Raw genomic sequence first — 26,433 nt, 5'->3', positions numbered from 1 at the left:
TGGGATCTGATGTCCTCTTCTGGTGTGTCTGAGGACAGTGACAGTGTACTCATATAGATATATAATATAAGATTTATTAATCTTTTTTTAAAAGGAGAGAAAAGGGAACAGTTTATATGGAAAAAAGGGAAGAGGAAAAAAGTTTCAGAGGGAATATATATCCCTGAAAGAAAGAGCATTAAAATCTCATTTCTACAATAAGTCTCTCGCAACAACTTCAACATTTTCCTAAATAAACATCTCATGATATTTACAGAACAACTATGAATATAGTACTCATATATGAAACCCCAAAATAAAAATTAAATTAAAAATAGCATCAATTCTAATTTCAAAAAAATTCCTTTATATATGTCCTTTACAGCCATCAAAATTAGTTGTTGCATAACAATACCACAAATTTTATGATATCTTGACAAAAAAAATGGGCACACATGCCTGTGAAAGAATTCTGTGCAGACCAACAGGAGCCGGATGTAGATCGCTCCTGAGAGACACAGCCAGAATACAGCAAATATAGAGGCGAATGCCAGCAGCAAACCACTGAACTGAGAATAGGTCCCCTATTGAAGGAATCAGAGAAAGAACTGGAAGAGCTTGAAGGGGCTCGAGACCCCAAAAGTACAACAATGCCAAGCAACCAGAGCTTCCAGGGACTAAGCCACTACCTAAAGACTATACATGGACTGACCCTGGACTCTGACCCCATAGGTAGCAATGAATATCCTAGTAAGAGCACCAGTGGAAGGGGAAGCCCTGGGTCCTGCTAAGACTGAACCCACAGTGAACTAGTCTATGGGGGGAGGGCGGCAATGGGGGGAGGGTTGGGAGGGGAACACCCATAAGGAAGGGGAGGGGGGAGGGGGATGTTTGCCCGGAAACCGGGAAAGGGAATAACACTCGAAATGTATATAAGAAATACTCAAGTTAATAAAAAAAAAAAAAAAAGAAACTACCCAAGCATACATAACCACTATAATGGATAGATTTAATAAAAGAGAAGACTTTATTCAAAAAAAAAAAAAAAAAGAATTCTGGCTTTTAGCCAGGAGACCTAAGGATCTCTACAAATAGATCTGGACACTTAATACTAAAAATAAAAGACAGAAATGCTTTTTTCTTGCACACAATTCATCCTCATAAAAAAACATGTACACAAACATTTAAGTTCTCTACTTTTTTTTCTTTTTTAAAAGATTTATTGTGCATGTAGCATTTTGCCTGCATATATGTTTGCAGGCCAGAAGAGGGCGCCAGATCTCATTATAGATGGCTCTGATCCATCATATGGTTGGTTGCTAGGAATTGAACTCACGGCCTCTGAAAGAGCAAACAGTGCTGTTAATCTCTGAGCCATCTCTCCAGCCCCTACTTTTTTCTTTTGAGACAGGGTCTCATTATGAATCCCTGGCTGTCCTGGAACTCACTATGTAGACCAGACTGACCTTGAACTCACAGTTTCATCTGTCTCCCCTGTCTGAGTGCTGGGATTAAAGGCCATCACGCCCAGCCCTCCTAATTACATTTAATTCAGTTACATAACGACTAGAAATTTATTACTACTAGACTATTTCTTATTTTCTGTATCCCTGTCTATTGTTTCTTGGTAGACTTTGTTTGGTCTTATTAATATTACTGTCTAAGCAATGGATAACTTAGTAAAAACAGAAACTTCTGCTTTATGAAGAAAATCTTAGGCCAATTTTACAAATATCTAATGTCTAAAACACTAAGAAATAATTATGGCAGTAAATGTAGACTTGTGATAGATTAACTAGATCGACTAGATCAAGCATTTTATTTTGTTTTATTTTGTTGTTATTATTGTTGTTGTTGTTAATTAGTTAGTTTGCTTTGTTAGTTTGAGATGTGGTCCCACTAAATAACCCCTAGATGTAGACCAGCCTGGCCTTGAACCCACAAACATCTGCCTGCCTCTGTCTCCCAAGTGCTGAGATTAAAGATATCATACCACCACACCAGATTTATCTTTGACCTTTATAATCCCTTTAAAATATGAAGACATGTGAGGACAGTGTAAGAGTATGTGTAAAATATGTAGACAATCTAAAGAGGGGCACAGTGAAGAAGACAGCAAAAAGATAAAAGGAGAGGCAGAAAAGACTTTCAGTAAATAAGCCTATCAGTTCTCTTCAGCTTCACTCCAGGAAAATCTAGCCAAAAGCTAGGAAACCATCTTTCCCGGAAGAGTTAAACATTTCTAAGCTCCCATTGTACCTATTTCTGCTCTATATTAATGTGTGTTTGGTATTATATATATATATATATATATATATATATATATATATATATATATATCTGTGTGTGTATTACCCTATATATTTATATTCACACACAAAATATTCATCTCAATATCAATTTCAAATTAAATGAAATATTAACTTTTGTGCTAAAACTCTAAAACTCTAAGTAGTCAAAGAAAGGATTACACTCTTTTCGATCTCAAAACAGAATGCAAGATACGTTCTTAAATGTACATGTCCACGAACTCAAGATGTAGATCAGCAAAACCTGTAAAAATAATCATGAAAAGTTAAAAATCCATACTCATTAATCTTGACCAAGAACAGAATAAAAACATCACAAGACCTCCTTACCAGAAACTAAGTAACATATTCAGAGAACAAAATGTCCAAGTAATCTATTGTAATTTAAAGTTACACCAGCTGCAGATGCAGCTCAGTGGTAAAGGGATTGCCTAGCATGTTCAAAGCCCTGAGTTGAACCCTCATCAAAAAAAGAAACAAATACATTAGAAGTGCCGCTTTTCACAGAAAATAAACTCCAAAACAACCAAAAGCACCAGGTATCACTATTAAATACTCAAAATCAGGTCTTGTACATTTTAGCTAACATTTAATACAAAGTATCTCTCCCCGGGCTGTCCACTTTAAATAAATTTTAAATTCAACAATCCAAAGTGTTACAAACTGTCTAAAAACGCCTCCAGTCATACACTAAGGTCTATTTAAAGATTTATTTATTATATAGAAGTACACTGCAGCTGTCTTCAGACACCAGAAGAGGGCATCAGATCTCCTTACAGATGGTTATGAGCCACCATGTGGTTGCTGGGATTTGAACTCAGGACCTCTGGAAGAGCAGTCAATGCTCTTAACCACTGAGCCATCTCTCCAGCCCCCACTAAGGTCTATTTAAAAAGTTCTCTTTATATTAAAATTTAGAGACAGAGGCAGGCAGATTTCTCTGAGTTACAGGCCACCCTGGTCTACATGGCAAGTTTCAGGCCAGCCAGAGCTGCATAGTGAGACCATAGAGAGAGAGAGAGAGAGAGAGAGAGAGAGAGAGAGAGAGAGAGAGCCAAAATTAAAAAAAAGTACCCATGAAAAATGAATAACAAAGCCTCTAAATATTGGATGCAATCACTACTGTACAGATTTTCACAACTCAAGACTATTGACTGATTCCTGAGACTGTCTCAGCAGTAACCCTTAAGGAATCACACCTGAAGGCTGAGGCAGAAAGGTGGAAGGGAATTCAAGACCAACCTTGGTTACATAGTGAATTTCAGGGAAGCCTTGGTTACAGGACGAAACCCTGTCTCAAAAAAAAAAGAAAGAAAGAAAGAAAGAAAGATAAACAGACAGGGAGAAGAGCAAATTCGCACCTCTTTTTAACAGTGTATCGACTGGCAAGATATAGAAAGACACACTCTGGGGGTTTCCCATACACATCCCACTACATAAATGTTTCACAGCTCTTAACTAAACAAAACCTCTTTCAATACAGCGAAACCACCTCGTGACTTTTATCCTAACCCTATCATCCCATCCCCTCCCCATTCCCAGCAAGTCAGTCACAGAGCACACACCACACCTCTCAATTCCCTTGCACCTAACACAATTTACACAATCAGCCTGCTATATCCCTCACCCAGATTTCAGTCCTATCGACCCTCCTACAGCAAATGAACCTCTAAATTAAGCCTATTCTTTTCCCCACTCCATTTCCACCAACATAACACATCCAAACCTTGTTGAACATCCCACACCCAAAGCGATTCTTTTAGTATCACCCATCTCACTTAAATGATCTCTCGGTCCCTTTGTCAACCATCTCCTGTATCCTCACCTTCCCTCTCTTGATCTTCCATCAACTGCCAAAGTTGCCACCCTCCCCAACAGAAACAAAAAAGAGAAATGCACCTTAACCTCTGATCTGTCCTTCTCCACTTTTCCTCCCTCTTAATTTTCCTCTCCGTATTCCGTCACTTGGACTCCAGCTCTTACAACCCGAAGACCGGAGTCCGGCCTCGTCCAGTCCAGTACCTTTGGGTGACCGCACGCACCATGCCTTGGTCAAGCAGCTCCCCCTCAACACACATACACACACACACATACACACACACACATACACGCGCACACACACACACTGGGGCGCTTACTCTGAACAGACTGTTGGCCGCCGCTGCCTCTTTCCATTCATCCTGGGCCCATTCATCGCTCAGCCCGATCCTGGACACGCCCCCCGGCCTCCTCCCTCCCTCAGGGTCCCGGGCTGGCCGGGACCCTCACCTCACTAGAGACTCTGACCGCTAGAGAACGACTCTATTCAGTTCTCCCTAGCTGTCTCTCAAGCCTTCTCCAGCCCCCCGACCGGCTACACAGTAGACTAGACACATACACATATACCTCCTCCTCTAATGCCTCCTCCGATGCTTCTTACTCCCCTCCTCAGTGTCTCGAGCTCGTCTCCGAGTCCTGTGCGCGTGCGCGCGTCTCCCCGCGAGCCCACCGAGCCAGCAGCCACGGTTAGGGGAAGAGCGGGCGGGGTTAGGGGGAGCAGAGTGCGAGCCCAAGCTCGCGCTCGCCCCGCAGCTGACCGAGCGCACGCGTACTGAAGCCAGAGAATTCTGATGGACTGGAGAGGGGCGGGGAAGGGAGGGGAAGGGAGGGAAAGAAAGGGGGAGGGGCGGAGCAGCCCAAACTCGGAACGGCCCCTAGCTGAGCGAGGAGCCCAGAGACTGGCCCGCCGGCGCTTGCGCACACCTTCCCCGAACTCAGCGCAGCGCGGTGGATGCGCGTCGAGGAGACAGAGTTCTCTCCCTAGCAGAGAGGGGAAAAAAATCTCAGCGAGCAGCCACGCAAGACACTGCTTGTGTGTTCTAAAGCACTTGTCCACGCGGCTGCTTTACCTACCCCCTCCAAAAAACCAAAAGAAGTAAATAAGTCAAAAGAGGTCCAAGCACACAGCACTTCTTAGCCACCAGCAGACCACTTTCACCTCTTTGTAAACGTTTAAATGAACCAGCTCTGTGGAGATGGGGTACCCTACCAGTACCTTTCACCCACCACCCCTTACTCACTTTTTCTAGGTCCCGGTTTATCTCGCGAGACCCATACCTGCCGGTTTGGGGAATAGAAGTCGAAGCACAGATTTACAAATACCTGTCTCCTGGTTATGTTGAGAGGGCAACGGCCATGGCATACACCACCACCGCCCCCCCCACCCCCAGGACCTCAGTGCGCGCGGGGGAGGGGGGGCAACACCAAAGAAGGGATGGGAGAGGGAGCTAACCGATTTTTGACGGCCTGTAACCGCTAGGCCTAGGCACGTGGCCTGTGCCTCGCAAGCGGGTGCAGTGTACCCTGGGAATTGTAGTTTTTGTTCCCACCTCTAGTCCACACATCCCCCCCCCCCTCAGCTATACATAGGCCTCAGTCACAGAGGGGGGGATTACTGACGCCATTTTGTGGGGAACAATGGCCAATGGCCCCAGTGTGGACGAGTGGGGGAGGGCGCGATGGTTTAAGGGTTCAGTTTAAACTCCACTGGCCCCTCGGTATCATAGCAACCCCTTCAGAAGCGGCCCCGCCCCTTTGCTACTCTGCTGGGCTTCTGGACTGCTAGCAGAGGAAATGCTACTTTCTCCCAGAGGCTAGCCCAATTGCCCATTACCCACCCTGAAAACTCCTAGTTCCTCAAATGAATAAATGCTGCCTTCTTCGAGCTTTCACTACATATGTGAGCCTCAGCTCTGTGGCTTTAAGAACGGCTTCATATGCTGTATGAGGCATGGTGAGGAACTTTTTTTTTCATATGTAACAGCCCTGCCTTGACAAAGGAGGAAACTGAGGCTCAAGGAGGAGAAAACAGACATGACTTGCTGAAGGATGGCCAAACACCAATCAATAGTTTCAAAGATTATCAAGTTATTTCAAGCCTTATTCAGTCCATTACTCCCATGAGATAATAAGTAGAAACTGTGGCCACCTTTTTAACCTCTCCATGTTGACTGTTCCTACTACTACCACACATCTGTCTTCAAAGACCTGCCTCACTTGGGGCCCTGCCTGCCTCTGAACCTTCTCTGAGCTTGATGATACAGTCAACACAGAACAATACTTAGGAATGTTAGCCCTTCAACCCACTCTGATGCAAACTCTTCTAGGGTAGGCTCTCTTCGACTACCAAATACCTGTTCTGTAATAATTAAGCACTATGTCTCACAAATGCATACAGCTTTAGGAATTTGAAAATCAGATGAATCTGTTGCCATCCAAGTACAGATCTTTCTCAGTAGAAAAAAATATTTTTAAATTTTTGTAAATTTTTTATTCAATTCTTTTCTATAAATTATTTTGAAGAAATTTTTATGTGTATGAGCGTGTTACTTGCATGTGTGTATGTGTACCATGTGTGTGTGTGTGTGTGTGTGTGTGTGTGTGTGTGTGTGTGTCTAGTGCCCACGGAGGTCAGAAGAGGGTACTGAATTACCTGAAACTGGAGTTACAAATAGTTGTAAGCTGCTGTGTGGGTACTGGGAAACAAACCTAGGTCCTCTGCAAGAGTATAACTGCTCTTCACTGCTGAACCATCTCTTCAGTCCCTTGTAGACTGGTATTACTATGGGCTGCCCAACACTAAGTACAAATGCCCCTGTAGGCAGAAATGAGAATAAGCAATTATAGCTATCACTACTATATGTTAGAAAACATTCCCTTCCAATCCACTGGTTTTCACTGTCAAGTGGCAATTGTGTCATTAACCACTTCATCTATCAGAAAATTTGAGTCATTATTAAGCACTTCTAATTTGACTTTACAATATCCCATAAAAATAACCTAGTTATGTTTGGAAGGACTCCTGCCAAGAAACTACAAAATTTTCACTGGATTCCTTTTTAGTGTTCACCCTCCTCCCACCCCCACCGTCCCCACTCCAAGGGCGGAGTAGCGTGGGGGTGGTAAGAGTGTTTGAAACAAAGATCCTGTGTAGCTCAGGCTGACCTTCAGCTCACTATGTAACCATGTAATCAAATTCCCGATCCCAAGGCTGGGATTACAAGATGTGCCAGCACACTCGCCTGACTCAGTTTCAGATGCCAGCATCCCAAGGCAAACCCTATATTATTTGTTTTCCTGCCTGGCCACATTCTCCCTTGATATATCACAAAATAAACTATGGGAGACATAGAGAAAATATATGGAATCAAATACCATGTCTCAAAATAATGTTGAGCCACACATGCTTTTAATTAAAGTTACTGTCCTGATAAAGAGCATGAAATGCATTTCTTATCCAATCACCCACTGCTTAAGACAGCATGAATCTAAGAGCATGAATTTCTGGATGACATTTTCTCTAAGCAAGCCTTAAAACTGTGAAGAATCTCACCAAGATCATCTAGGGGCTATTAATGCCCATCTTCCTCCCAGCACAAAATAACAGCTCCCTTTGGCTTAGTGACTTACTTAGAAGCATACAATGCTACAGTTTCTCAGCTCCTGCTATATATCACCTGTTCTTCTCTTCAAAGATACAGTGTTTCCATATGTGTCCAGTGCATACATATGTCAGGGGGCAATATTGCTTTGCCACCTGACTCCTGGAAAGCATAAATGTAAGTAGGGTCACAAAGCTAAACTCCTCTAGAAAGTATATAAGGAACAGAGCCCCAAAGCCTGAACAGTGCTTGCTGAAACAACTGCCCGTTCTCTTCAATAGATCAGGCCCTGGGGTCTATTTCCATCCATAGCACCGCATGAGCAAGCCATTCTTGGGGAAAATCTCTCGTGTAGCAGATATAAATCACAGCCTACCCACTCAGGTATATAATAATAACAGCTAGCAATTAAATAGCGTTTCCTGTGTGCTTTGTATGAATCCACTGAATCATAAGCACATTCTTTTTTTTTGAGTCAAATTTTTATTTATTCATCTCTCACATTTGAAGTGCTCCTCAATGGCATCCTTGCCCTGAGATTCTTTGCCACAGTCCTTAACCACTACACAACTACAACCAACCACTTTCCGTGGCTTACCGTCTCAATCAGTTTTACAGAGGCCTACCCTTCCCTCTAATTTCTTGTTGTCATCAATCTTAATCAGGTTGGCACAAAATGTCTCCACCAGCATGACATGCCTGGGCTCATCACAGTTGGATGCAAGCACATGGAGATGGGCTTGTTGCCTGTCTAAGGCTTTGGCAGTTTTGTGTATGTCACATGTTAGGCCATGATTCATGATGGCCATCTTCAGTATCCGTTGTAGAGCAGTGTTGACACCCATTCCACCTCCAGCAGCTATGCCTTCCTCAGCCATGGCTGTGGATTATGGGTCATGATGAATCTTGAATGTACCAGAGCCTCCACCCTTTTGCAACTCAGTGGCAGCAGGGGAAAAGTATCAGCATTATCCTTAACATCATTTTTCGATTTGCAAACCAAGGCAGAAAGATGTTAAATACCTTGCCCAAGATAACCCAGCACATAAGTTACGGGACTAGACTATGAACCTATGCTTTTAGATACTTTGTTGCTTTTGAGGGTAGCAGTAGGTGAGACAGTCTCATGTCTTGAAGTCACTATATGGTTGAGAATAATCTTGAACTCCTAATCCCCCTGATTCCACCTCCTAAGTGCTGGTGTTGCAGACATGAGCTATCACACTCCAACTCTAATACAGCTTTCTTTATTGTCTAGCATTCCCAATTACTTTGTGCTCTAACAAGGTTCCCCCATTCACTGAGGCAAAAAAAAAAGAACCTCTTAATTCCTCTGGATGTTCCCCCATCCCAGTCTCCAGCCACATTACTGGGCTACTATACACTATTGTCATGTAGGAGCAAAGCTATTCATTTCTTACTATCAAGTCGTATAGCTTAGCACTCAGCAATCTATTACCTATTCCCACAATTTCTTTATGCTGTCAGACACTGTGTTACATTAGTGCTTGCCAGTTATGTGGTCACTTTTTAAAGACTGACTACAATAGCTCTTGTTCTCCCAGGCTTTGCTTTCTATCCTGAGATGATACCAGAAAGCAGGATACAGAGCCTCCCTACCGGCATTGCATTATCTCCAGGCTTAAAGGGCAAGTAGTGCCAAAATACTTTGTGTTTCTGTGTGTGTGTGTGTGTGTGTGTGTGTGTGTGTGTGGTCAATTGAATCACTATATCTACGAACCATTTGCATTCCCATGTTTATTATGACACTATTCACAATAGCCAAGATATGGACTCAGTCTGTGTCCATCAGTGAATATGTTGTTACTTGTGTTGCCTGTTTTTTTTTTAATGTCAACTTGACACAAGCTAGAGTCATCTGAAGAAAAGGCAGTTTGAGAAAATATCTTCATCTGATGGACCTGTAGGTACACTTGTGAGACCATTTGCTTGATAAATGATTGATGTGGGAGGGCCCAGCTTACTGTGGGCCAAGACACCTCTGGGTTGATGGTACTAGGTTGATTAAGAAAGTAGTCTGAGCAAGCCATAAAGAGCAAGTCACTAAGCAGCACTGCTCTGCTTAGTTCCTGTCTGCATGTTCCTTCCTTGAGTTCAGGAATGGAAAGTGATCTGAGGGTTGTAAGATGAAACAAACCCTTTCCTCCCGACCCCCATGTGTAATGATGTTTTATCACAGCAATGGGAACCCTAACTAAGACAGTAAAGTCAATGCAGGGCATAAATACAATGAATGTTAACAAAGTATACAGAGAAAGAAATCAAAGGCAGGGAGTTGTAGATCAGTGGTACAATGAATGTTTCGTGCCTAAAGTCCTGAGTTTGATAACCATCACCATTGCAAAAATAAAGTAATTGAAATAAAAATAAAGGCAACCCCAGGATTAAGGATGTTCTGAGGGCTAAAGTACTTGCCTGGTAGTACAAGAGAAGCCCTAGTTTCTATCCTCAGCACAGGAAAAGAAAGAAATGTCATTTATGAGCACTGAAGCAGAACTGGAGAACATAACATTATATGACATAAGCCAAACTCATAAAGACATGATCTGACTTATGTGTGAAACTTGAGAAGTAGAGTCAGAGTTGGCTCAGCAGATAACGGTGATTGCGTCCTAGCCTATATTAGATCCTCAGAATTCACATAAAAGTAGAAAAAGAAAACCAGCTCTACAAAGTTGTCCTCTGACCTCCATCCACACACATACTATGGCACAATTTTTTTTTAAATAAATAAAGTCAAAGAAACTGGACACATTGGATTCTAACACTGAAACAGAGGTAGGAGAATCACTGAAGGTTTATGGCCTGGCCAACCTGATCTACAACTCAAATTCCAGGTCAACCAGTGCTACATAGCAAGACATTGTCTCAAAACCAAACAAACAAAAGCAGTAAGGTGTGGTAGCCCATGGCTTTAATCCTAGCACTTCAGAGACAAAGGCAAGTGGATCTCTGTAAGTTGGTCTACATAACCAGTTCCAGAACAGCCAAGGTTACAGAGAGAGAAATCCTGTCTTAAAAACAAAAACAAACAAAAGAAAAAAACTAATAAATTTTTTTTAAAAAGCTGTCAGGCAGTGCTGGTCCTTGCCTTTAATTCCAGTACTCAAGAGGGCAGGAGGCTAGCCTGGTCTACAAAGCAAGTTTTGGAACACCCAGGGCTACACAGAGAAACTCTGTCTTGAAAAACCAAAAACAACAACAACAAAAAATAAAAACAAATGAACAAACAAAAACTCTACAACTTTAAAAAAGTAGAATAAAGGGGCTGGAGAGATGGTTCAGTGGTTAAGTGCACTGACTGCTCTTCCAGAGGTCCTGAGTTCAATTCCCAGCAACCACGTGGTAGCTTCCACCTGCCTACTCCAGTTCCAGGGGATCTGACACCTTCACACAGTCATACATGCAGCCAGAGCACTGAGGAACATAAAATAAAAATAAATAAATCATTAATTTTTTTAAAAAAAGAAAGTTGGGCACTGAGCAGGATATAAAGTTAACACGTAAAAAAAGTTTAATATATATATGTATATATATATATATATATACATATATATATATACATATTTCCATAGACTTGGACACCAACGTGGGCTACATGAGAGTATGTCTTTTAAAAAAAAGTCTATAGTTATAAAGAATTATTGTAGAGGTCAGGGATAGACAAGTTAAGGGATACATAATTTCACTTAGATAACTTAATATTTCTTAATTTAGCCATTCACAAAAATTTAGTAGGAAAAATAGTTCATAGGACTGACTATAAAACACAGTTAACTATAATGAATAACAATGTAATTTTTTACAGTTGCTGAAAGAGTACACAATAAATATCCAATTAAAAATAGTATATGAGCCAGGCATTGTGGCACATGCCTTTAATCCCAGTGATAAAGAGAATCTCTGTGAGTTCCAGATCTATATAGTGACATGTTGTCCCAAAGAACAATAATGTATGATGTGATCTACATGTTACATGGTGTTATTTAGCCACTCTATAATGTATATGTTTTTTATACTGAGCATGGAACCTGTGGACTTATGCATGCAAAGCAAGTGCTGTACCACTGACCTATATCCTGGGCCTTCTATTTCAGTGGGAGAACTTCAAGGTTTTCATAATCCCAACTGCTTTCCAAATGAAGATTTTTGTGATGAGACTTCAGGATACACAATTTAATTGCTCTCTTGGGGATAGAGCTGTATTAGGAAGAACATGCTTAGAGGATAGTGGTTTTCTCTTCTGGTATATCTCTATTTGTTTTGAGGGGTTTTTTTGTGTTTTAATTTTTTGAGACAGAGTCTTAGGCTGGCCCTGAACTCTCTATATAGCTTAATGTACTCTTGAACCCCGATTCTTCTGACACCACCTCCAAGTGCTGAGGCTACAGGCATTCATCTTCACACCCAGCTCTGTTGGCAGTCTTCAGCTCATTGCTTTGAACATTTTTCTCTGCTTAGCTTTTTCTCACCTGCAGATAGAATAGAAATGTATTCTATTCTATACATCATTCTAGATGTATAGATTAAGAGACAGACAGACAAACACAGAGAGACAAAAGGGGAGGAGAGAGAGAGAGAGAGAGAGAGAGAGAGAGAGAGAGAGAGATTATGCTCTAAACCTTCTAATTCACCTCAGTCACATTGTTGACATTGTTGTCTTTTTGCTATGAGAGCTATCCTATGCAATTGGATGTTTAGTAATATCTTCAATCTCTGCAAGAAGATGCTAGCAGCACTCACATACTCTTGCACACGTGCACCCGTAGTTATGACAATCAAAAAATGCAGGTATTTCTAAATATCTTCCAGGCGTAGGCTGGTGGTAAGAAAATATCTCATGGTTGAGAAATGGGGTTTGGGTTGTTGTTTTGTTGCTGTAGTTCTGGGGGCAAACCCAGGGTCTCACAGACAAATACTCTATCAATGAGCTTTTTGTTTCAGCTGATCACCATTTTTCATTAGGTTGGTTTTCTATGCTTCCTATCACTCATAAACTGTATAGTAAGAAATGATTGAGGAGACAGAACCTGAGCTATGAGCCCAAAGGTAAGAATCAAGAATCACATCTTTCTAGTTTCCAGTTTAGACTTTAAACTGGATAGATCCATTCATTTTAGACTAATTGTGGCTCAAATATGCTCTAGCTCCTTGTACTGGGGTAAATCTGGAAATGTTACTGTTCCTCCATTGCTGTATTTTTCTCAGAGATTACAACAGTCACTTAATATCATCCAGTGGCCTGTTGTAAGCATATGCACACACAATCTCCATTTACTATCTGGGTCCAGTAGTGAGTGACTCTTGAAACCCCATGAATGTCTGGAGGTAGGCAGAGATTATGAAAAGGGACCCAATTAGATCTCTTCTAGTTAGTGAATTATCTACCCGTTTGTAGATCTTACCATCTGACACATCTCAGGGTGGAGATGTAACTATATGGGTAACCTACTTCATGTCTGTGGTAGAACCTAGTATGTCTGAAGCCCTGAACTCAGTTCCTGTCCCCAGGGGTGAGGAGGCAAAGGCTAAGTTTCTCTTCTTCCTCAGAATTACTTCCCAAGGAAAAAGCAAAATGGCAGTGATAGAAGATGTCCTTCCAGCAACAACAATTTTGAAAATGCAGACTAGCCACCAGGCTCCCTGGTTGATAATTGAGAAAGACAGATGACGCTTGGATAGATTTGGGGCTTTAATTTTCCCATGGGGGAGAAGACTCATTTATTAATAGTAAGGACTTGATATTGTAAATTTCACTAAGTATTGATTATATTGTGGTGTATTGCATTGTGAACTCCAATATGTAAAGCTGTGTTGGATAGACAATCCATTGTTTTCAATCGCCCTCCTGTATGTTCACTTCTCACACAGGCTTCCCAAGAATTCCCACTCTGTGGGAAACGGGCCCTATTCTCAAGCCACCACCAATCGGACCAGAGTAGATAACTGTGTTAATTAGTTTCTTATTCCTAAGAATTTGTATGGGAAAGAATGTGGAGGACAGATAACTGTAGCACTGAGCTACACTCCCATGCCTCAGCTGCTTTTTTAAACAAGGACTCACTCAAATAATCGCAGCCAATTAACTGGACTACATCCCAGCCTTGAATCAGATCTTAGCAATGGGAGGTCAGTTTCTTTTTGGAGGCTTCTTTTCTACATAAGGTAAACTCTAGGTACTTATTCATTCCAAGGTGGTGAGTCTTATTTATCAACTATAAACTCTAGGCAGTGTTTATAAAAATCTGATGAGAAAAATCTACTCAGTCTGGTAACACAGCTGCTTCTTTTGCCTTCTGCCACTGGTCCTGCATAATAAAATAGGTTGGATTTCTTAAGTGAAGGGTTATCATCTGCTATAGATTCTCAAAACAATACGGTGCCTAGTAAGCTCAGTCTTTGATTGTTAAGCTTTACAGTCGTCTTTTAGGCTCCAGGGTTGAGCCTACCATAAAAGTAGCACAGATTCTTTCTGTCTCTGGCATAGTTTCTCTTTGGGGGGAATACCAGTTTCCCTTCCTCTATCCCAACAGATTTCCAAACACATCACATCTAGAGAAGTGGCATTCTTTGCTGCTTCATTCTAAACAGCCCCTTGCCATCTCAGGCAAATTGATCTACTACATTCCCCAACAGTACCTTAAATAAAAATATCAAAACAAGAGAGGAGAGAAGAGAGATCTTGTAATTTTTGGCTAGACAGCCTTTCTGTCCTCTGTTTACATAACTAAGGAAAGTAGCTACATGATTTTTCTAGATCAAAAGTCTACAGTGAATCACAATCTTCATTTCTAGACTTCAAAGTCATTAAGACTATTTTAAAATTCCACTCTACCAGGCATGATGTTAGATTTCAAACAAACAAATGAACAAAGAAACAAAACCAAAAAACAAGGACGGTGTAGTTCTGAAGAACGTGCTTCTTTCAGGAATCTCCAGAGGTAGCATGCCAAGTATTTGGGTCATCAGAATACTGTCCCTGAATTGCTTTAATAACATATTGCAAGGACTATCTTAATTTGATTCCATCTGCCCAGACCGTATACCTAAATATGGTAGTGTGAGCAAAAACGTGAGAAAGCTGTGACTGCAGAGCCTGATTGATTGACTGAACTGCCGAGAACTGTGAAGAGATTAGAAGGTGAAACTGCAGGTCCAGAGGCTAATTTCCTTATCCTGGGTTAGCTTTAGGCTCCAGAACAGCCATTTCTTGCCCGCCCTGTGTTGGAATGAACATCCTGTGACTAAAAGTTAAAAACCTTTTGGAATCTATTAACTTAGCAGGCCACCAGCTCCCCACAAAACCAAACAGTAAAAAAATGTCATCAGACAGAATCTCGGCCCATAGGAAAACTTACCCTATATTACTGTAACTGCTTCTTAGATGTACCAGTCAATGGATTTTAACCTTGCCTTGATTTATGACTGTCTTTGGATTCTAAAACTATAAAACTTCATAAAATGCTTCCACATTGGAACACAGAATTTCAGATAACCTAGATCTGTGTTCTTGGGCCTTTGAACTCAAAATGGTTCCAGAATAAATTATCTTTCCTTTAGGAGAATACAATTTAAATGAGAACAGAGGTCAATAATCAACATGTGTGTCAGGGCTAAAATATCTTTTTCTAGTCTTTTTGGTTGTAAGCCTAGTCTTTAACAACTGAGCTATCACTCCAGCCCTCTTCTTCTAATCTTTAAGACGCTAAAGTTATACTATACTCTCTCTCTCTCTCTCTCTCTCTCTCTCTCTCTCTCTCTCTCTGTGTGTGTGTGTGTGTCTGTCTCTGTCTCTCTGTCTCTCTCTCACTCTCTCTCTGTCTCTGTCTCTCTCTCTCTGTGTATATATATATATATATACACACATATACATATATATGTATATATACACTCTCTCCTATACTCTAGAGAATTAACCTTTCTTTTAGGGTCCCTTATAAAGTTTAGTTCTTCATATCTTCCCAAAACCACTTACTCTACAAGGTTTAGACACTACTTCATGGAGCTCATCAAAAACAGACAATTCAGGGACTGGAAAGACGGATCGGAAGTAAAGAACACTGGATTGGAGTTCCAGCCCCCACATGGTGGCTCACAACCATTTGTAACTCAGTTCCAGGGGGGATCTTATGGCCTCTTATGGCCTCCACAGAAACCAGAAACACACATAGTCTACACACATATACGAAGCCAAAACACTTGTACACATAAAATATAAATAAATATTTTTTAAAGAAACAGACAATATAGATAGCAGTCAAGAATGTGGTCTCTGAGGCCTTTAGCTGCCTTTAGTCCTAGCACTCTGGAAGCAGAGGCAAGTGGATCTCTGAGTTCAAGACCAGCTTGGTCTATAGTTCAAGTTCCAGGACAGCCAGGACTACAAAGAGAAACCCTGTCTCAAAAGAACAAAATAAGAACAACAAAAATATGGTCTCTGCTGTTAGCCTTATCAACTACCATGGGTGATGGATAAACTAACAGTTTAAGGCTTAGTCTCACAACATGGTATGCTAGGAACATGGGTCAATGGTAGACTACTTGATTAACAGCATGTTCAAGGTTGCAAATTATCTCCAGTAACACCTACAAATAAAATAAATGGAAAAGAAAAAGAATCATGAATCACATCTATTTAATTTGAAAATTAAATGAGATATAAAACATAAAGAACATTTATTAACAGGAATGGGAGAGAGGAGTGGAGAGTGAATACATGTCTGTATGTATCATCATGAAACCTATTAATTTACATATGCAATACAAACTTTTTTTAAAAAATCATGAGTCTGCCTCTGAGATTAAGCATGTTACTATATGTCTATAATTTCTAGAACACTTAGCTACATTCTTACCATTTAATGGGCCATGTACACAGTTAATACTTGTTGGAGGTGGGTGTGGCCTTGATGTCCAACCCTTCTCTAAGAATCTATATAGACAGTTGATGGTTACTGGGTAGGGGAAGACTTTTTTTCAGTGGTGTAGCCTCTTGTAAAGGTAGCCATAGTCCTGTAAATCATTCCTTACTCATGCTCATGTAAGAAATACAAACACAAAAACAACAACAACAAAAAAGAAAGACAGGAAAGTATGATGGACACTGATTGAGAAGCAGAAGGGAATCAGAAGAAAGGGAGAGGGACATAGGGTAATAGAGACTGAGTATCATGAAAATACATTATACATATGTATGGAAATGTCATTATTAATCCCATTATTATGCATTATTAATACAAGCAATAAACACTGTTTTAAAAGACTACTAGCCCACCACTGAGTTTAAGCATGCTACTATATTTCTGTAATTGCTACATGCTTTTACTGTTTTATTTATCACTTTTATTTATTTATTTTAGTCTTGTAGATTAAATCTAGGGACTCACATAAGGTATGTAAGCATTTTACCACTGAGATAAAAAACCCCAGCCCATTTTTCTAATTCTTGTTTATTTTTTCGTTTTGTGTGTGTGTGTGTGTGTGTGTGTGTGTGTGTGTGTGTGTGTGTGTGTGAATGAAAACATGGAGTTGAGAGTATAATTCAATGCTAAAGGTATTATCTGGCATGCTCACAGCCCTGGGTTCAATCTCTAACACTGAAAAGAAGAATAAAAGGAAGGAAAGAAAAGAAGAATCAAAAGGTCAAAGTGAGAAAATTGTCTTAAGTTTGAGGCCAGCTTGGACTATGCAATGAGGGTCAGGCTGACCAGAGCTACATAGCAAGACCTCTCTAAAAAGAAGAAAAAGCAAACAAGACAAAAGAAAGAAAAAGAAGAAGCAAGGGGGTAGTAAAAATACAGCTTCACAACTCGATTCCCCTGTCCCTTTTTCTTCCATTCCCCCTCCGAAGTAGCTATCACGCTAGCAATTCAAGGCCAGTCTGAGCTACATAGACACATTGTCTCCAAACTAATCCCAGTCCACAGATAGAGTTCTGTGGCTAAGAACACTGGGTCCTCTTCTTGAGATCCGGAGTTCAGTTCCCAGCAATCATTATGACTGATAACCAAGCATGACTCTGATTCCAGGGAATCAGATGTCCTCTTCTGACCTCTAAAAGGAGCAGGGATGCACGTGCTACACAGACATACATGCGGGCAAAACATTCATACACATAAAATAAATAATTCTAAACAGAAAAACAATTAACCTCAAACATAAAAAAAAATTACAGAAAGTTCCTTCAAACTTCAAAAAACCGAACAACAACAAGAACGTGTTTGGATCATCCAAATTATCCAAATAGTGATTGTAATAAATGTTTGATGTTTTAAGTTACAGATGAATTTTCTTTTGTTGAGTTTCTAGGGATCAAACTCTGAGCTATATGCATAGTAGACAAATTCTCTACCACTAAACTATACTTCAATCTGCTATGAAAGTATTTTGAGTGTTTCTGACACAGGGATCCATGAGTCTCAGAATGCCCTTAAATTTGGTATGTAACCAAGAATGACATTGAACTCCTGATCCTCCTGCTTCCATCTCTCAAGTACTGGGATTACAGGTTTGTGCCACCCTGCCTGATGTCCGACTTAGGAAATTATGTGTGTGTGTGTGTGTGTGTGTGTGTGTGTGTGTGTGTGTGTGTGTGTCTCCAGTGTATATAAGGAGACCAAAGGAAACATTGGGTAACATTCCCTAGTCACTGTTTATTTTCTACATGAAACAGGCTCTCTCATTGGCCTTCAACTGGCGAAGGAGGCTGACCAGTGGGCCCCAGGGGTCCACTATCCACTTTCACACTGCAATCATAAGTGTGTGCCTCTGTGACTAGCTTTTTTATGTGGGTTCTGAAGATTGAACTTGGGTCAGATTGAGCTATCTCCCCAGATCCCTTTTCAGAAAAAAAAATGTTTTTTTTTTGTGGGTGTGCATGTGTGTGCTGGCACCAATGCCCATGTGCACACATTCAGAAGCTGAAACTGACATTGGCTATGTTCTTTAATTTCTTTCCACTCTATATACTGAGGCAAGGTCTCTCAGTGTAACGCAAAGCTCACTAAATGGGCTAATCTAGTTTGCTCTGGAGGTCCCCTGCCTCTCTCTGCTGGTGTTCTTCAAACTCACTGCATAACCCAAGCTGACCTGGCCTTGAGATCCGAATGTCTCTGCCTCCTGAGTGCTACGACTATGAGTATGAAGCATTATGTCTTGCTTTTCTATTCTCTTTTTGAAAAAACTATTTATTTATTTTTATTTTATGTGTATTGATACTCTGCCCTGCATGTATGTCTGTGTGACGGTGTCAGATCTTAGAGTTACAGACAGCTGTGAGCTACCATGTGGGTGGTGGGAATTAAACCGGGGTCCCCCAGAAGAACAGTCCATGCTCTTAACCATTGACCCCTCTCTCCAACCCCGATATTCTCTTTTTAAAAGTATATTTTTATTGAATAAAATTTGTGTGCATGTGTATGAGTACAGCCAAGTGGAGGCCAGAAGGCAACTTATGAGAGTCAGTGCCCTCCTTCTACCATATGGATCATTAGAATGAGACTCAGTAAGTTAGGCTTGGTGGCAGGTACCTTCATCCACTGAACCATCTCACAGGCCTTCTCAATCTCTTAATCATGTTTTTTTGATTTAAAAAACGTTCCTTATTTAAAATAGAGTCCAGTTTATTAGTTTTTTCCTTCTTTACCGGGCATTTTTATGCCCTATTTTGAAAATCTTTATCTACCTCAAGATATTATTTTTATGCACAGAACACATGAAACTCAAGAAGGATGACCAAAATGCAAACGCTTCACTCCTTTAAAAGGGGAACAAGAATACCCTTGGGAGGGAATAGGGAGGCAAAGATTAAAACAGAGACAGAAGGAACACCCATTCAGAGCCTGCCCCACATGTGGCCCACACATATACAGCCATCCAATTAGACAAGATGGATGAAGCAAAGAAGTGCAGGCCGACAGGAACCGGATGTAGATCGCTCCTGAGAGACACAGCCAGAATACAGCAAATACAGAGGCGAATGCCAGCAGCAAACCACTGAACTGAGAATAGGACCCCCATTGAAGGAATCAGAGAGAGAAATGGAAGAGCTTGAAGGTGCTCGAGACCCCATATGTACAACAATGTCAAGCAACCAGAGCTTCCAGGGACTAAGCCACTACCTAAAGACTATACATGGACTGACCCTGGACTCTAACCTCATAGGTAGCAATGAATATCCTAGTAAGAGCACCAGTGTAAGGGGAAGCCCTTGGTCCTGCCACAGCTGAACCCCAGTGAACGGGATTGTTGGGGGGAAGGCGGTAACGTGGGAAGTTTGGGGAGGGGAAGAAGGGGAGGGGGAGGGGTTAGGGGGATGTTGGTTTGGAAACCCGGAAAGGGAATAACAATTGAAATGTAAATAAGAAATACCCAATTTGGGCTGGAGAGATGGCTCAGCCATTAAAGGCTAGGCTCACAACCAAAAATATAAGAAATACCCAATTTAATAAAGATGGAGGGGAAAATATATTATTTTTAAATAACAATAATAATCAGGATAATAAAAAAATATTAGTTTTTTTCCTTTCCAGCCGCTTACCTTCGTAGCCTTCTAGGAAACATGTGGCCAAGACAAAAACAAGTTAGCTTGTAAATGTTTTAATCTCTGTTTTCCAAGCACATTGTGGAGAACTGGGCTTGAAGGAATTGAAGGAATTTTTTTTTTTTGAGCTGGGGACTGAACCAGGGCCTTCCTTGCCCTTGCTAGGCAAGCGCTCTACCACTGAGCTAAATCCCGAACCCCAGGAATTTTTAATCCCTAAGATTAAAAGAGAACTGACCCTTGAATTGAAGAAGTAGGTGAAAAGGCAGCTGGGAACTGAATCCTGCTTCCCTTAGCCTCCAGGTGAGGCCTGAGAGAAGAGCCACTGCTTAATGCAGCTGCCAGAACAGAATGCAAGACCTGAGGCTGCAGATGTTAGGAAAGATTTCTATGTACATAGGGCTCCACAGAAGCCATGGCAAGCTCGCCAATTAAAAAAAAAGCCAGATTAACAATATTCCTCAGTAATAACGTGGAGGCAGATTGTCTTCAACCTCTTCCCAAGGTTGGCCATGCATGGCAAAAGATCCCAGAACAAACGAAGAAAGTCCCAAGAATAAGAACTGAGTTTGGCCCTCACTTTGGACTATGCAGAAGTACCTGTAATTAGTTAAATAGTTCTTAAGACAGAATCTTGCAATGTAGTCTAAGGTGGACTCAACTCCCAGCAATCCTCCTTTCTCTGCCTCCTGAGTGCTAGGACCACACAAACCTGCACCGCCACTAACCCCTCCCACCACTACCACTGTATTTATTTTGTACAGAAGTTCATGAGATTTCAGACTGAATTAGAAAAGGGAACATTAGAAATTAATTAAGTATATAGACACAAAAAGATGGAAATTACTTGATGTGAACTGCAGATGAAATATAATCTTCTTAATAAATTCCAGTTTTAGCCAGCAAGGCTTCCTGAGTGCTCCAGGATTAAAATAAAAACATAGTTTAAAATGGAGGGTCCCCTCCCTTTTTTCCTTGAATCATAGTCCTTGTCTTGATCCTCTTAGGAGCACATCAAACTTTTCTTCTTCCTGTATTTTTCCTTTCTATTAAAAGAAAACAAATCTTATTGCTTTCTTCACATTCAAAAACACTCCAAATTTCCATAACAAATCACATGCAAAAAATAATCCTAATTTCTACAACAAAAAAAGATTCTCAGTGTTGAAATTACAAACCCTGTGTGGACCTCTATAGACCACGCTGGCCTCAAACTCAGAAATCTGCCTCTGACTCTCTGCCTCTGCCTCTCTGCCTCACTGCCTCACTGCCTCTCTGCCTCTCTGCCTCACTGCCTCACTGCCTCACTGCCTCTCTGCCTCTGCCTCTGCCTCTGCCTCTGCCTCTGCCTCTGCCTCTCCTCTGCCTCTCTGCCTCACTGCCTCTCCTCTGCCTCTCTGCCTCACTGCCTCACTGCCTCTCTGCCTCTCTACCTCACTGCCTCTCTGCCTCTCTGCCTCACTGCCTCACTGCCTCTCTGCCTCTCTGCCTCACTGCCTCACTGCCTCTCTGCCTCTCTGCCTCTCTGCCTCTCTGCCTCTCTGCCTCTGCCTCTGCCTCTCTGCCTCACTGCCTCACTGCCTCTCTGCCTCTCTGCCTCACTGCCTCACTGCCTCTCTGCCTCTGCCTCTGCCTCTGCCTCTGCTTCTGCCTCTGCCTCTGCCTCTCCTCTGCCTCTCCTCTACCTCTGCCTCTGCCTCTCTGCCTCACTGCCTCTCTGCCTCTCTGCCTCTGCCTCTGCCTCTGCCTCTGCCTCTGCCTCTGCCTCTGCCTCTCCTCTGCCTCTGCCTCTCTGCCTCACTGCCTCTCTGCCTCGCCTCTGCCTCTGCCTCTGCCTCTCCTCTGCCTCTGCCTCTCTGCCTCACTGCCTTTCTGCCTCTGCCTCTGCCTCTGCCTCTGCCTCTCCTCTGCCTCTGCCTCTGCCTCTGCCTCTCTGCCTCACTGCCTCTCTGCCTCTCTGCCTCACTGCCTCTTTGCCTCTGCCTCTGCCTCTCTGCCTCTGCCTCTGCCTCTGCCTCTGCCTCTGCCTCTGCCTCTGCCTCTGCCTCTCTGCCTCTCTGCCTCTGCTTCTCTGCCTCTGTATTTACTATCACAACTAGCCCCTATATGTTCTTCTAAAAGTTTTCAAGTTGCCAAGACCAGCCAAAGACTACCTGAAACATATCTATGACTAAACAAGTTAGTGGGTAACAATTGCAGTCATTCTGCTTCAAGCTCCTGAGTGCTAGGATTACAATTGTGCCTCACCACACCTGGTTATGTGATACTTTAAAAACTACACAGCCTACACAGCCAATTCTAGGCAGATGTGGGCTACAGAATGAAACAATGTATCAAGAAATGATAGATAGATAGATAGATAGATAGATAGATAGATAGATAGATAATTAAGGTTCTCTAGAGTCAGAGAATGTATGAAATGTCCATCTATGATGAGGGAATTTATTATGATGGGTTATAGTCTAGTCCAACTCACCAACTGTGAATGGGAAATCCAAGAATCTAGTAGCTGTTCAGTCTCACAAGGCAAGTTATTTCAGCTGATCTTCTGTAGAAGTAGATTGCAACAGACATGTTGGCAAGTAAATGCAAGCAGTGAAGAACAAATCTTCCTTCTTCCAATGTCCTTATGAAGGTCTTTAGCAAAAGATATGGCCCAGACTAAAGGTGTGTACCGCTGGGGCTGGGGATTTAGCTCAGTGCTAGAGCGCTTACCTAGGAAGCGCAAGGCCCTGGGTTCGGTCCCCAGCTCCGAAAAAAAAAGAACCAAAAAAAAAAAAAAAAAGGTGTGTACCGCCACACCTGGATCTAGGACTTGTTTTGTCCCCAACTGACCTTGAACTCAGAGATCTCCTTGTCTTAGTCTCCTGCAAATAAAGGTATGTACTACCTTGCCTGGGCCTCAAGATCTCCATGATCCAGATCAGAAACTTGTGTCTTCCAGCCTCAAGATCTGAATCACAGGTGAGCCCTCCAATTCTGGATTGTAGTTCATTCCAGATACAGTCAAGTTGACAACCAGGATTAGCCATTATAGATAGAAGATAGATAGATAGATAGATAGATAGATAGATAGATAGATAGATAGATAGATAGATAGAGGGATCAATGGATCGAAGGGCAGGAAGGCAGATAGACAGACAGATGCTAAACCAAGCCTGATGACACTACTCAGACTGTGAAGTCAAAAGGATGACAAGTTCGAGGCCTGCCTGGGCTACAGAGTGAATTCAAGGACAACCTGGCCAATTTTGTATGACCTGTATCAAAATAAAATGCAAAAACAAAAGCTGGGGCTAAAGCTCAGGAACATAAGAAAAGAGTAGCTTCAGACACAGGTGGATCAATTCAAAGGAAACTCTTTGTGACCTCAATCACCCTATAGGAAATCAGTGCTCACAAGAAATGTTTAAAGACTGAGTAAAGTTTATAACTAAACATGGGCTAGTAGGTGTCAGCAAATATTTGAGAAATACCTTAGATATGAAGTAGGGTCTGGGGAATAGATATGGCAACTTATCCCCGGTACAGTTGTTGATGATGCTATACCCAGACCCTATTATGATATTATGTTACTATGAGCTACTACTATGTTGGATCACCAGGTACAAAGCATTTCCTTTACACTACTCTGTTTGATTTCTGTAGGAGTCCTATGAAAATTATATACTCTGTTGTTAACACTAATCGACTAAAGAAGAAAAATTCAGAGAACTAGAGAACTTTTTCCAAAGTCCATTAGCAAATTGGTCCAGGGTGTAGAATCTAAGTACTCTCCCTGCAAAACCCCTTAATTACAGATCTCTATGGCTTCTTCAATGGGAGAAAAGTACAGTGGTGTTGAATCAGAATAGAATTCAAGTTCTGATCCTTCCGTTTACTAGTTATGCTGGCTTGAATCAATTATTTGGCTTTAGTTCAACATTTATCTCCGAAAGGATCTTGGAGCTTTTCTATGAAAATGCATAGCTGATGTCTAATCCTGGCCCAGGGAAGGTAGAAGCTGGACAATAAGGAATTGAAGGTCAACAATGGTGAGCTACTGGGAAAGGTCAAGGTCAGTCTAAACTATAGGAAACTCTGTCTCAAAACAACAACAAAAATGTGCATGACTTGTCTGGGCCCCTCTTGAATCAGAATGTTTCTAATTGTTTTTCCCTCTGTGTCCCAAGTAAATTCCTATATAAACTTTATAACTTGGCATCAAAAAGGTTTTTCTAGTCTAGCATGTCTAAACAGAATCCTGGTTCTGCCCATTGCCATAATATACCTGTTCCTTCTGCAGATTTACCAATAGAAACCATTGGTTACTCCATCCTTCAGACTCTAAGTGTAAGTATTATCCTTAATACCTACATTATATAGATTTTACATTTCTGTGACAAAATATCTGATATGAACGCTTTAAGAGGAAAACTGATCAATTTATTATTTAATTAATATTCATTATTTATCTTTGAGGTAGGACCTCATTCTGTAACCCAGGCTGGCCTGGAACTCATTATGTAGCTCAAGCCAGCTTTGAGCATCCTCTTGTCTCAGGCTCCTACATAATAAGATTACACACAAAAGCTATCATGATTGACTAAGATGATTCTGGACCTATGGTGAGACAGAACTTTATGGTGGCAGGAACATGGCAGATGAAAAATAGAACAGGGCAGAACCCCAATGACCTACTTCCTCCAACAAAGTTCTACCTCATACTTCTCCTCATCCCCCATAATACCATCAATTAATTGTTTTATTAACCCCAGGTAACAAATCAATTCCCAAAAATCCACTAACCGGCAAACAAACTCTTAATCTGCAAGCCTAAAAGGGTATATTTCATATTTAAACCCTGATAGCATATCTCTTTCCTTTACACTGTACATCAAATCCATCACCAAATCTTAACCCATTAGTCCCCTCTGCAAAATATACCATTCTCACTATCTACACTAAGAAGTCTTGGGGGAAAAGGGAGCGCAACAAGATACCTCAATGGGTAAAGACATTACTCTGAAAAGTCTAGCAACCTGGTTTCAATTCCCAGAATGCAAACAAAGGTGAAATGGGAGAAACAGAGCTACAGAGTCTCCCTTTGACCTCCACATGCATACCCTGCATAGTTGTTTGTCTCTCTCTCTCTCTCTCTCTCTCTCTCTCTCTCTCTCTCTCTCTCTCTCTCTCTCTCACACACACACACACACACACACACACACACACACACACACACACATTGAATAATTATTTTACTTAGGAAAAAATCTGGAATTACAACCCTGTGGTAGAATACTTGCTTGGTACTGAGTCCTGTAAGCCAGCCCAATTAAATGCACTTTATAAGACTTGTCTTGGGGTTGGGGGGGGATTTAGCTCAGTGGGGGGTTGGGGATTTAGCTCAGTGGTAGAGCACTTGCCTAGTAAGCTCAAGGCCCTGGGTTTGGTTCTCAGCTCCGAAAAAAAGAAAGAAAAAAAAAAAGACTTATCTTGGTCATGGTGTCTCTTCACAGCAGTAAAACCTTAACTAAGACAGAAGTTGGTACCAAGAGTGGGGTGTTGCTGTGATAGGACTGACCATGCTTTTGTTTGGAAGAATGTGGATTTTGGGACTTTAGATTTGGAAAGCCACGGAATGCTTTAAATGGGGTGTAATGGGCTATCCTAGTCAGAATATAGAAGATTTTGTTACTAAAAGTGATTTGAATTGTACAGACATGGCACAAAAGGTTTCAGTGGAGAATTTCAATATGTGACCTAGAAATTGTTTTTGTGTCATTTATCAAAGAATGTGGCTACTTTTTGCCCTCCTCTGAAGAGTCTGCCAGACACTAAGGTGAAAAGACTCAGATTAATTGTGTTGACAGAGGAAGTCTCAGGACTGCCTATCATAGATTTTGTTCTCTGGTTAAGTCTCATGAAGAGAACTTTAAACAAGCATAGCAAGCAGAAAGGAAGAAATATAAAATTTATGGTTCAAGTATTAAAGGGGCAGCAGGAAGCAAAATGGAGCTTAATCCTGTGTTCAAAGATATCAAATTGAATTAAGGCAGTAGTGATTTTGGGGCAAGACCCCACCCAGCTAAATTTAGATCCAGGCATGATAGTACAAATCTTTAATCCTAGGAAGCAAAGACAAGCAGATCTCTGAGTTCAAGGTCAATCTACAAAGTAAGTT

The 26,433-nt window shown here is 41.5% G+C and overlaps 2 protein-coding genes and 1 pseudogene across 11 annotated transcripts in view; 1 reads left to right on the top strand and 2 right to left on the bottom strand.

Moving 5' to 3' along the window:
* Wnk3 (WNK lysine deficient protein kinase 3) overlaps nucleotides 1-5,627 on the bottom strand; it is a 143,013-nt gene extending 137,386 nt beyond the window's left edge. The window contains exon 1 of one of the 10 annotated variants that reach the window (XM_063280058.1): nucleotides 5,430-5,627. The gene's annotated coding sequence lies outside the window, so the exon portion shown is untranslated. Of the gene's footprint in view, nucleotides 1-4,665; nucleotides 5,117-5,347 lie in introns of those variants that run through there. The other 9 variants (NM_001411818.1, XM_039099806.2, XM_008773116.4 and 6 more) reach the window with 9 other exon arrangements.
* The window catches only part of LOC134484045 (large ribosomal subunit protein eL21-like), a 345,020-nt gene that overhangs the window by 37,824 nt on the left and 280,763 nt on the right, over nucleotides 1-26,433 (top strand). The window lies entirely within an intron of this gene.
* Rps12-ps6 (ribosomal protein S12, pseudogene) lies at nucleotides 8,180-8,668 on the bottom strand (annotated as a pseudogene).

Source organism: Rattus norvegicus, chromosome X, assembly GCF_036323735.1.
Source record: "Rattus norvegicus strain BN/NHsdMcwi chromosome X, GRCr8, whole genome shotgun sequence".
NCBI classification, from domain to species: Eukaryota; Metazoa; Chordata; class Mammalia; order Rodentia; family Muridae; genus Rattus; species Rattus norvegicus.
This window is presented reverse-complemented; position numbering and strand designations above follow the sequence as displayed.